At 34.5% G+C, this 11938-nt stretch overlaps 1 pseudogene; it reads left to right on the top strand.

The window, feature by feature from the left end:
• The first annotated feature begins 3680 nt into the window (after nt 1–3680).
• Nucleotides 3681–10985, top strand: LOC110683824 (annotated as a pseudogene).
• The last annotated feature ends 953 nt before the right edge of the window (nt 10986–11938 follow it).

The raw sequence follows: 11938 nt of genomic DNA, 5'->3' as shown, positions 1-11938 counted from the left end.
TCAATGGAATCGAGGGCCAAGAAAAAGACGTGCTACGATGCCCCTTGCTTGCTGCTTTCGTGGGTAAACTGGAGCTATAGCTCCCTGGTCGAGTGAGCTCTCGCTCGGGGCTGCTATTGCTCGAGGCCTATGCGAGCTACCTTGCGAGCTCTCGCTCGGGGCTACTGGGCATTGTGTCAACTTCACAGGCTTGTAACTTCTGATTTATACGTTGTATATAGGCGTGTGACCTACTGTTGGAAATCTCTTCAAGTCTAGTTTCCAACGCAATTTGAATTGCTTCAATCCGATCTGTATAACTCAAGTTATGATCAAAGGAATGACCAAAGGTCTGTTTTGCCACTTTGTAAAACATCGTTTAACTTTGTTTCTAACTCAAATTCAATTCCGAAAAGTGCATAACAACCCTTGTGGATTCTATATTCATTCCTCATGCATATAAATCTCAAAATCAACATTCACGAACATGGTATCTACGATTAATAAGCTCGATTCGTCGGCTTCCATATAAATATCATCCGAATCAACTCCAAACACTTCGAAAGCGTCCAAATGTCTATCAAATCACCTGAAACATTAAGAAAAACACTAACGGAGCGTAATAGAGTAGAAAACAAACAACTTATGTATTTACGACCTAAAAAGCGACTAAAAGACCTAAAAAGCAACTATAAACTTAGCATAAACGTGCCTATAAATCCTATATAAATATGACTCATCAATAGTGAAGGCAAAGTGATCGCATTGGCTGTTTGGAGAGTGCAGGGGGATGGCTCCATTGTGTTAGGTGAGGCCCTTGCTGCTAGGATGGGTGTCGAAGTGGCTGCTCAACTTGGCTACTCGTTGATTGAGCTTGAATGTGATGCGATTAATGTAGTGAATGCCATCAACCGTCGCTGCTTTGGAAGAAGCCCCTGTGAGCTGATCTTTGAAGACATATGTGATATTGGCAGTAGCTTTATTTCTTTTTCTTGCTTTCATGTTCGTAGGGGGGGTAATACGGTTGCACATTGGGCTGCAAGGTTAGAACCTTGGTATGGGGATAGCTATGTTTTTGTTGATCAGTTTCCTGAGAGCATAACTACTCTTGCTGATTTGGATTTGCTGTAATTGGTTTTTCTATTTATAATATCCCCTTTTGATTGCCGTTCAAAAAAAAAAAAAAAAAGCAATAACGTAAAATAAATAACAAGGTTTTAGGCCGTTGAGACACATAGAGCACTTCTGAGAAGTGATTCTAAGCATAAAACAAATAAAAGAGAACGAAATTATTAGAAGACAATACCTGTCATACCATATCAAATGGGCTTTGGGGAAGTCTGATCCGATCGACGTATAAGGGTAATTCCATTTTGCCATTCCTCACTTTATACTTCAAGTCCACAATCGAACGCAATCTTACAAAGATTTGCAGAAATTACACACTTCCCATAATCGAACAAAATCATCTTACAACTTGAAGATGCCTTGGCTAGAAGGAAGAAAGACTTGCAGAAATTACATACTTCCCATAATCGAGCATCTTCCTCGGTAGTGTACTCATGGGATCCATCATGGGATCTTTAAGGTGCCTTAAGTTAGGAAAGCGTTTCATACAAAGTAGCAAATCCTTCCATCCAACATAATCCAAACTCGTTAATAGATGTTCTAGATTAGGAAAGGTGATCATACGCCCGAGATTTACAGAATTAAGGTAACGATATACATTGGTCAGCTCATCATCTAGCCATAGACAAAGCTCTCTAACACTAGACATTTGCCCGACTAACTTGAATGTGTCCCTTAGACAATAATCTTCTTTCCCAATAGCCTCATTCCAAAGCATGACAATCGATGCTTTGACATTTGAAGTGAAGCTACTTATTCCAAAGGCCTCCAAGTTGGGTGCATCGATGAAGGTTTTAGGTCTTTGGTTGTGCTTATGTGCCATCATCAGATTTGGTGCTGATATATTTAGAACAATCTGGTGTTCGGGTTCGGTTATATAATCAGAGAATTTCAAGTCTGCCTCTATCAAATGTTTAGAAGAATTAAATAGTCTCCCCATAAACTGATGAGGCGGGGTGTTAACAAGATAATTCAGATAGATCTTCCTCAAATGTTTAGAAGACTTAAATAGACTCCCCATAAACTCAACCGGTCTTCCCTGCTCAATGTAGCAATGCGGAGTTGAATAGATGTATTAAATCTTTCTTACTTCTCTGCCTTGTTTCTTGTCAAATTCTTTTAAATCTCTATTTGAGTTATGACCTAGCTTTAATACTTTAGATATTTGCACACATAATGATTAAAGTTAAAAATAGAATCAACGGGCGAGATAAATAAGTTTAACCTTTTTGTTTATATATATCTTTTTTTCTTATCATTTTATAGGAAAACTATATTACTGATTAAAAAAAAAAGGAAAATTTATCTGGAAGGGACTTATATCTTCACTCTTTTGTCTGTAAGGACCTTATATGTTCAAAGTGGTCTAAAAGGACCTTATAAGTATGTTTTGTTGTCTAGAGGGACCTTGACGCCGGATTCCGGTGTTTGACATTTTTACTCCGGCGTTGACCAGTCACGTGACTATCACATGACTTAAAAAAATCACCCTCCCTCTTTTTTTTTCACCTTTTCCCTCCAATTCACATTATATGCTCAGAATTTTCCCCCAAATTGTTTCTCTCCTCATGAAACACAAAACTTCACCACAATCAAACTACAAAGAATAGACAAAATCACACAAATCAACATCAATCCCCAATTTTCAGTCCTGATCAAAGTTTTATGAACACCTTCCTTGCTCCTCATCATCTTGTTCTTCAAGTTCTCATGTTCATCAATCAACCTTATCTTCTCATTTTCCATACAAGCCACCACAATTGCACATTGATAACTTCCTTTTAGTCGAAAACATCCTTAACAACAAAAAAAAACATGATTTTAGAACCAATTGAGTTATAAACCCTAATTTTCCAAACAATTAAACTTAGGCTTAAAACATTGGGATTGGGGAAAAATATTGTAAGAATTGTTCTCACCTGATGCGAAAAGGACTTAATATAACGCTCCTTGCTTGAATTTCTTCGAAAATTAAGGAAATCCAATTGATTTGATTTAGTCAGCTTGTTTCGTTAGGAGAGAGAAACAATTTGGGGAAAAATTTTGGGGAATAGAAGAGAGAGAATGTGATTTGGAGGGAAAAGGGAAAAAAATAAGAGGGAGGGTGATTTTTTAAAGTCACGTCATAGTCACGTGACTAGTCAACGCCGGAGTAAAAAAGTCAAACACCGGAATCCGACGTCAAGGTCCCTCTAGACAACAAAACATACTTATAAGGTCCTTTTAGACCACTTTGAACATATAAGGTCCTTCCAGACAAAAGAGTGAAGATATAAGTCCCTTCCAGACAAATTTTCCAAAAAAATAAGTGACATATGATTAGAATCTTATGAAAAATTATCAAATCATTAAGACTAAAAACAATATTATCCATAATCATAAATTGTACTTCGTATGTGTTTGTATGCTTATGGAACTAGTATCCAACATCTATAAATTAATTATTCTACCTCCAAAATTTCACATATTCTCTTTCTCAAAAAAAAATTTCACATGTTCTTTCTCTTTTTATAATTATACAGTAGCACCAAAATTTTACGCATTCAATCGTTGTTTGTTACATAATAAAAATTATGAAGATCAATATTTTAACATTGTCAATAATTTTGGTGATCCTCAACCTAAAGTCTGTTACCGCAGCTTACCAATTATGATGTGGTAACCCTTGGCCTTGGGGCAAAACCCAATTCGAATTCGGACTCTTCTAAGACGTTGGAGGCGGCTTGGAATATAGCTTGTGATTCAACGGGCGAGTCGACAATTCATATTCCTGAAGGAGAGTACTTTGTTCCAAAATCCCTTAAGTTTTCCGGAAAGGGATGTCAAAGTAGTAAGATTAATTTTGTTATTAACAGAACCCTTAAAGCCCCTAGTGATTTTCGAGTGCTTCAAAACTCAAAAACATGGGTGTTATTTCAGCATGTCAATGGCCTTACACTTTCTGGTGGAGTGTTTGACGCAACAGGAGCTAAGTTATGGAATTGCAAGAGATCTGGAAAAGAAGCATGTCCTCGTGGTGTGGAAGTAAGTTATTTATTTTCTACATAAAGTTATGCTCTAATTTAACTAGTACGTACCTATTATATATTATTTTTACATTAAAGATGTTTATATGTTATTTGATCTCAGTCCTAAAATTATTATGTGACTCGACATAGTACTCAAAACGTACTTAAATTTAAAAGACGTTAGGGCCACACAAATTAATATTTAATTTTAAAAGAATTATATTAAAAAAATATAATTAGTTTTATTTAATCTTTTACCTTCTAGCATTATTAGGATTTGGGGTTGTTATTTTTTTTTTATTCTGCAAATTAATATTTATTCTTTTTAATATAACCCTATCTATTTTAATGAAAAATAACCTTTTTTATCTTTCTTTTATTATCACATGCTTTAAAATAATAAACTGATTTATTTATTTTTATTAATCTGTAGAAAATATTAATCTGTTTTTTATATTAATACAACAATTTTTTTTTTTTTTTGAATTGCAGAGTTTAGGTTTTGTGAATTCCCAAAATATTGAAATAAATGGACATTGCTACAGGAGATGATTGTATCTCAATTGGACCGGGAACTAAAAACTTGTGGATTCAAGATATCACATGTGGTCCCGGTCATGGTATAAGTATTGGGAGTTTAGGAAAAACGTTACATGAGGCAAAAGTTCACAATGTCACGGTACAAACGTCAACTTTTATTAATACGGAGAACGGAGTGAGAATTAAATCTTGGGGAAGACCAAGTGATGGATTTGTTAGCGATGTTGTGTTTTAGCATCTCACAATGGAGAATGCTCGAAATCCAATTATCATCGAACAAAAATATTTCCCCAATCATAAGGATTGTCCTGGAGAGGTATATTAGACTATATTTTTATGTTCAAGATCTTATTTTAATTTCTTATTTTAAATCTCTACTTCGTACTACGTATTACATAAGCGGGAGTTAGGTAATTGTGTCCTTTAAACTGCGCCTTATTACGTGTACTCTTAATACTTAAGAAAAATTAAGAATTATTCAATATTATATTACTATAAAATCTATTCAAAAAAAAAATATCACTATAATATTATTGACTTTAAATTATTGACTACCATACAATAAACATAGGCAATTAACGTAAAGACACTAATAATGGTTATAACAATTTTTTTTGAAAGAAATGGTTATAACAATTTGATATGGAAACAAATAAAGACCTTAATATTTTTCAAAAATTTAGGGAAAAAAAATCGTAGAATACGATATTTATAAACTTAAATATCTAACTATATCTTTGTATAAATAAATTTTCATATTAGTAATTACTTTTTTAAATGTATAATCATTAAATATAGTAAGAAAAAAAAATACATGAATATGTATTTTTCAACTTAACATAGTTGGTGAATGAATCAATATTATCTTTGAATAAAAAAAAATGTCATCAAGGTTCAAAATAGAAGAAAGCAATATAATATGTATTAAAAAAAGATTAAAAAAAATTTGTTCAAAAAAAAATAAGATTATATATATATATATATATATATATATATATATATATATATATATATAGAAGGTAATATTATACCTAGCCCTTGTGTAGTGAGTGTATTTTTGTCATGCTTTTATAAATTTATACAATTTTCAAGAGTGTTTTTAATGTTTATATGTAGCCCTAAGGACTATGTATAACATTTCAAAAAAAAAAAAAAAAAAAAAAAAAAAAAGCCAATTTATAATAATATGAAAAAGATCGAGATAGTGTTTATCTTTTACTAAAACGGTGCAGCTGCCCATACTAAATTCTAGAAGTATAATTCTGCATGAAAACACCAACAGTGACTCGCTAGGATATTCACAAAATAAAAAAATTTCAAGTAACAATACGAAGTAACAGTTTTACCTATGAAAAAGTACAAAATTGATAAGAATCTAGTATATTTTGGAGTTTTTTTAAGATAGTTGTTATTGATAAGGATTGTACAAAATTCTCCTTATGAATCATGGGGTGATAAAGCAGTGGCGGATCCAGGATTTTCAATTCGGGGGGACAAAATGCTTAACTTACAAAAAGCTTAACAAAAAATAAAAACAAAAAAAAACTCAAACACACAAATTAGTTAATACTTAATATTAAAATTTCAAAATAAAAAACATACTTAGTCATACAATTCAAATGATGAAAAAAATTACATAAACATTACATTAAAATTACACTTTCATCCTTCGAGTCTTCATATTTTGGAAGCGATCAACAATTTTTTCATCGGAAACTCTTAGGAAGACATCCTTCTCAATAAAAGTGACCAAACAATCATTCATAAGTTGATCACCCATGCTATTTCGCAACTTATTTTTGACACATGTCATTGCGGAAAAGACTCTTTCAACACTTGCCGTGGCAACCGGAAGAATCAACATCAACTTGATAAGCAAATGAATAAGAGGAAAAGTCTTATGCTTATTAGTTTTAACAAGCATCATAGAAAGAGAGTTAAGGTCATTTAAACCTTGAAATCTATCATCATTTAGCATATTCTCCATGAATATATCAAGTTGACATTCAAGAGCCATCAAATCAAAGCTTGAAAATTCTTCGGGATAAAAAGAGGCAAGTTTAAGTACCTTATCTTTATCAAAGGATGAGAAGTTATCTTTAGGACTTAAACAAGCCATACATATTAGTATCTCCATATTCCTCTCATTAAATCGATCATCAAGTTCTTGAAGATGCAAATCAATCACTCTTACAAAAATTCCAACCCGAAAATGATGTTCATTTGTTGCTTCTTCAACAAAACGTCTTGATCTTCCTTGAGGAACATAAGGAGAATCCATAGTGGGAACAACAATACCATGTTTAGCACAAAATGAAGTTACCTTGTTTAAGAGAGTATCCCATCCTTGCTCCCTCATTTTTTGCAACACCAATTTTGTGTAAGTGACAAGTTCCATGGCATTTACAATATCTTGCTCCTTTCTTTGCAAAGCAACACACAAATCATTAGTGTAACCAAAAATAGTCAACATCAAGTGAGCAATAAAAACAAAGTCAAATGACTCTAATTGTCCTAAAACAATTTGAGCTTTGAACTTATCTTCCGATACACCATGCTTCCCAATGTGTACAAGTACCTTAACAATTGTAGGAAATAAGAGGATGATGTTTGAAATAGACTTGTAATAAGAACTCCAACGAGTATCCCCGGGCCTTTTCAAACCAAGTTCTTGATTTAAACCCGATCCACTCACAATATCCCCTACATCCAATGCTCGAGCAACTTCTTGAGCTTGATCTTGTCGAATCATTTCTCTTCTCTTGCAAGAAACTCCAACCACATTCAATAAATTTGCAAGTATCTCAAAAAGCCAACCACAACTATCATTCTTTTTAGCAACGGCAACTAGTGTTAGTTGAAGTTGATGAGCAAAACAATGTACGTAGTAGGCACTTGGAGTATCATTCATAATCAAAGTCTTAAGACCATTTATTTCACCTTTCATGTTGCTAGCTCCATCGTACCCTTGCCCCCTTATCATAGATGGACTCAATGAATGTTCAACAAGTAAAGACATGATTGCATCTTTAAGAGTTAAAGCGGTAGTATTACCAACATGAACAATGCCTAAAAATCGCTCCATTACCTTTCCACTATCTCTATTAACAAAGCGCAAAACAAGAGCTAGTTGTTCTTTTTGGGACACATCACTTGACTCATCGGCTAATATGGCAAAGTAATCATCACCAACTTCTTCTATTATGCACCTAGTTGTTTCTTTGGCACAACAATTAATAATGTCCTTTTGAATAGAAGGGGAAATCATTTGACAATTTTTAGGTGCATTTTCAAGAGTATGTTGTCTTACTTCCTCAACCTTTTCTCCTAACCATTTCAAAAGCTCAAGGAAATTACCCCTATTATATGACTCCCCGCTTTCATCATGTCCACGAAATGCCAAACCTTGCCCCAAAAGAAACCTTAAACAAGTTAAAGATGCATTCAAGCGGATAAAATATTCACTTTTAATCACCTCACTTGCATTGTCAAACACATTCAAGATTGATTTTTTTTTTTCCATCTCTTAAATTCACATATTTCTCATAAGCAAGATTATGAGCACTGTTAATTCCACCAACATGCTTCTCAAATCTTTCCGGTTTATTCCATGCCCTAAACCCTCCATCAACAAATGCATCACCCCCCGAATAACTATCAACTTCATTCTTGAACAAGTAACATACAAAACAAAATGCTGCATCTTTTTCAATACTATACTCAAGCCAATCCCATTTCTTGAACCAATGAACACTAAAGCGACGTAAACCAGACACTTGTCTTTGAGGAAAGTCATGAGTTTTTGGTTGGCAAGGTTTTTTAAGAATATAACCCCTCCTAACTGCATTTCGTTCATTTGTGGGGTAATCCATTATGTTTATTCTTTTTCCCGGATCATGAGGAAGAAGTTCAACATCGTATACCAAATTTTCCTCCAATGGTACATTACAAGTACTTGAACCACCCATTTCCATATCATCTTCTTGACTTTGAGGGGGGGCTTAATGAAGGGGAGTTATTGGACTCATTTTCATGGAGTTTCTTTCTTTTAGACAAGAATTGTCGAAGATCGGGTTGTTTTCTAGTAGCCTTGGATTTGTTTGAATTAGGTGAATTATTTGACATTTCCTAATTACATTAAAAAATATATATCAATTTCCACAATCCACATCATTGCATAATAATAAAACCTAAGATTAAAATTGCAATTAAATTAAAATTCAACAAAGATTGCAATTAAAATTAACAATAATTCAACAAAAATCTGGAAATTAGGAATAACAATTGGGGATTTCAAATTAGGGATTTCGAATTAGGGTTAACAAGACATACCATTGATGGATTTGATGGAGCGAAAACGACCGAGGCTCGACGGTCGGACGATGAGGGCATGAGGAAGTGCGCAGGCGGCGCAGCTAGTGAAGTGGTGACTGGTGAGGACAGAGGACCAACTGACCGAGCCACCGAGGACGGTCAATCACACAATTACAGCAGTACTGGAGGGCGGTGGAGGCTGGACTAGCGAGGCAGCGTCGCAGTGCGGCAGCGAAGAACGGAGGTCGTCGATCTACTAGAGGAGACGAGGAGTAGAGGCAGTGGCGAATTGGAGGAGTGAAGATGGAGCAGCGCAGCTTCAGTTCTTCGTTTCATCCGTTCATATCCAGCATTTTGTTTTTTTGTTTTTTTTTTTTTTACTTTTTTTTTAATTTTTTTTTAAATTGGGGGGACAGCTGTCCCCCCATGTCACTTAACTGGGTCCGCCCCTGTGATAAAGGCACAAGTTTGTTATCACCTACCTTCACAAAAATAATAGAGACTGCAAGAGAAGAGACCAGCTACACTGCCACCCTTTCTACAAGAAGCAGTGTCACCTATTACTCTTGCATACAGTGTATTGACAAAGGCGAACTATAACACAACAAAGGCCGGTAATTTTCGGCCCAATTTAACTATTTAGGTAGCTTATTGCACCACTAATTACCTTAGGTAACTCTGACTTCACAAAATCCTCATATGGTTATTAATACTATGAGATTAAAATTTCAACTAGCTCCTCTAAGTCCAACAAATACAAATTAAGCTTAATCATCAACCTTCATTTAACATGTAGGTCAAACTTTATAAATAATAAATCTTGGGCATATGTTGTAAAACAAACTTACTCTATTGACTACTACTGTTTGATTCTTGCATATTCAATTTGAAGCAAACTTTTAATACTGATGTCTTATGGTTTTGACTTTTGAGACCCTCAATTGTCACAATAAATCAAGGGCTTAAATGACAACAAACAAAAATTATTTTATATTACATCACAAAAGCATTATCATGTAGTTCATGTCCAGTGACATTTTATAATTGACTTGCATATATAAAACAAAACAATTTAAGCAAAAAAAACACATCATAAATCCATAATCATATAATATAGATAAGCAAAAGAACCTGACTTTACAATAACCATTGTCCTAGTAGAAGATAGGCATTACAGTTTCAGAGCAAGCTAAGGCTTTGTACATAGACACAAATCTAGTATATAGACTATAGAGAGTGGTTGTAAACATAAACCAAACTAAATTAATAACAGCAAATTCAAAAGGACGTTTAGTAGTTAGTACCTGCCGGCCATATGCATCCTTAGCTTTAATGTTGGAAGAACACTAGAATATATTAATCTGTTTTGATTATTTGTATTAACCTAACGTTGTATTTTTTTTTTTAATTGCAGAGTTTAGGTTTTCTACATTCCCAAAATATTTGAAATAAATGGTATAAAGTCATTAGACAGTCAATTGTACCATATTGTTATTGATGATTGTCGAAATATAAAAGTGTAAGGGGTTACGATTTCTGCCTGGGGTCATAGTCCTAACACTGATGGTATTCATGTACAATCATCGATTGATGTTACAATATCGAGTTCGAACATTGATATGGGAGATGATTGTATCTCAATTGGACCGGGAACTAAAAATTTGTGGATTCAAAATATCACATGTGATCCGTTCATGGCATAAGTATTGGAAGTTTAGGAAAAACTTTACATGAGGCAAAAGTGCACAATTTCACGGTACAAACATCAACGTTTGCTAATACATAGAATGGGGTGAGATCAGTCATGGGGAAAACCAAGTGATGGATTTGTTAGAAATGTTGTCTTTCAACATCTTACAATCGAGAATGATCGAAATCCAATCATAATCGACCAAAAATATTGTCCCAATCATAAGGATGGTCACTAGAGAGGTATATTAAACTATATTTTTATGTTCAATATCTTATTTTAATATTTCTTTTTTAAAAAAAATCTTATAAAAGGAAATTTTAGAATATAACACCACAAAAATAACAGAATTTTGATTATAACATTATAAAATTTTAAAGTTTTATTACAACACCACCAAAACTCCTATAAATTAAATTTTACCGTCCACTAATGTTTAACGTATTTTTGGATGGAATCCGTTAATGAGACCACTAGGGACACGTGTCAATCATGTATTAGTTTTAAAAAAATTAAAAAAGAAAAAAGAAAACAACACTAACTCAGCCACTAGCCTACAACCGGCTGCCCAATCCTAGCCGCTGAACGCCAATCCTCAACCGCCGGTACCCTATGTCCCACCATAACCAGCGAAATCAAGCTAACCACCACCCTCATAACCGGCAACAACCATTGCGAAAGCGAAATCCACTGCAAAATTCGCCGCCAAGAAATCGATTTGATTATGGGTACGGGTTTAAGTATGGGTGTGGGTTGGGGTTTCTATGGTTTGGCGACGGTTTTGAGTAGGGAAGAGGAGTTCGGGGACGGTGGTGGGTGTAATGTTGTTGTTTCGGCTGGTTTAGGTAAGGATTACGGTGGTTGGGCGACGGTGTAGGCTGGTTTAGGTTGGGGTTACTATACGGTAGTTCAGCGAAGGTGTGGGTTGGGGTTTTGGCTGGTATAGGTTGGGGGTGAATCTGCTGCAATGGTTTCGGAGCTTCAACGTCGATTTCGGCGGTTAAGGGGCTGTGTATGGCTGACGGCAGTAGGACCGGCGCCGGTGGTGGAGGTGGTGGCTGGGGTAGCATTTTAGGGTTTTTTTTAATTTTTTTTAATCCAATATATGATTGTCACGTGTACATTGTGGGACCCACTTAACGGTTTTTTTGAACGGTAAAGTTAAGTGGTGGTGAAACCAATTTTTTGGTTTTTTAGTGGTGTTATAATAAAAGTTTTTTTTTTGTGGTGTTATAATCAAAATCGAGACTTTTTTGTGGTGTTATTTTCTAAAATTTCC

This window comes from Chenopodium quinoa, unplaced genomic scaffold (assembly GCF_001683475.1).
Source record: "Chenopodium quinoa cultivar QQ74 unplaced genomic scaffold, ASM168347v1, whole genome shotgun sequence".
Lineage (NCBI taxonomy): Eukaryota > Viridiplantae > Streptophyta > Magnoliopsida > Caryophyllales > Amaranthaceae > Chenopodium > Chenopodium quinoa.
The sequence above is the reverse complement of the archived record's forward strand: the minus strand, read 5'-3'. Positions and strand labels throughout refer to the sequence as shown.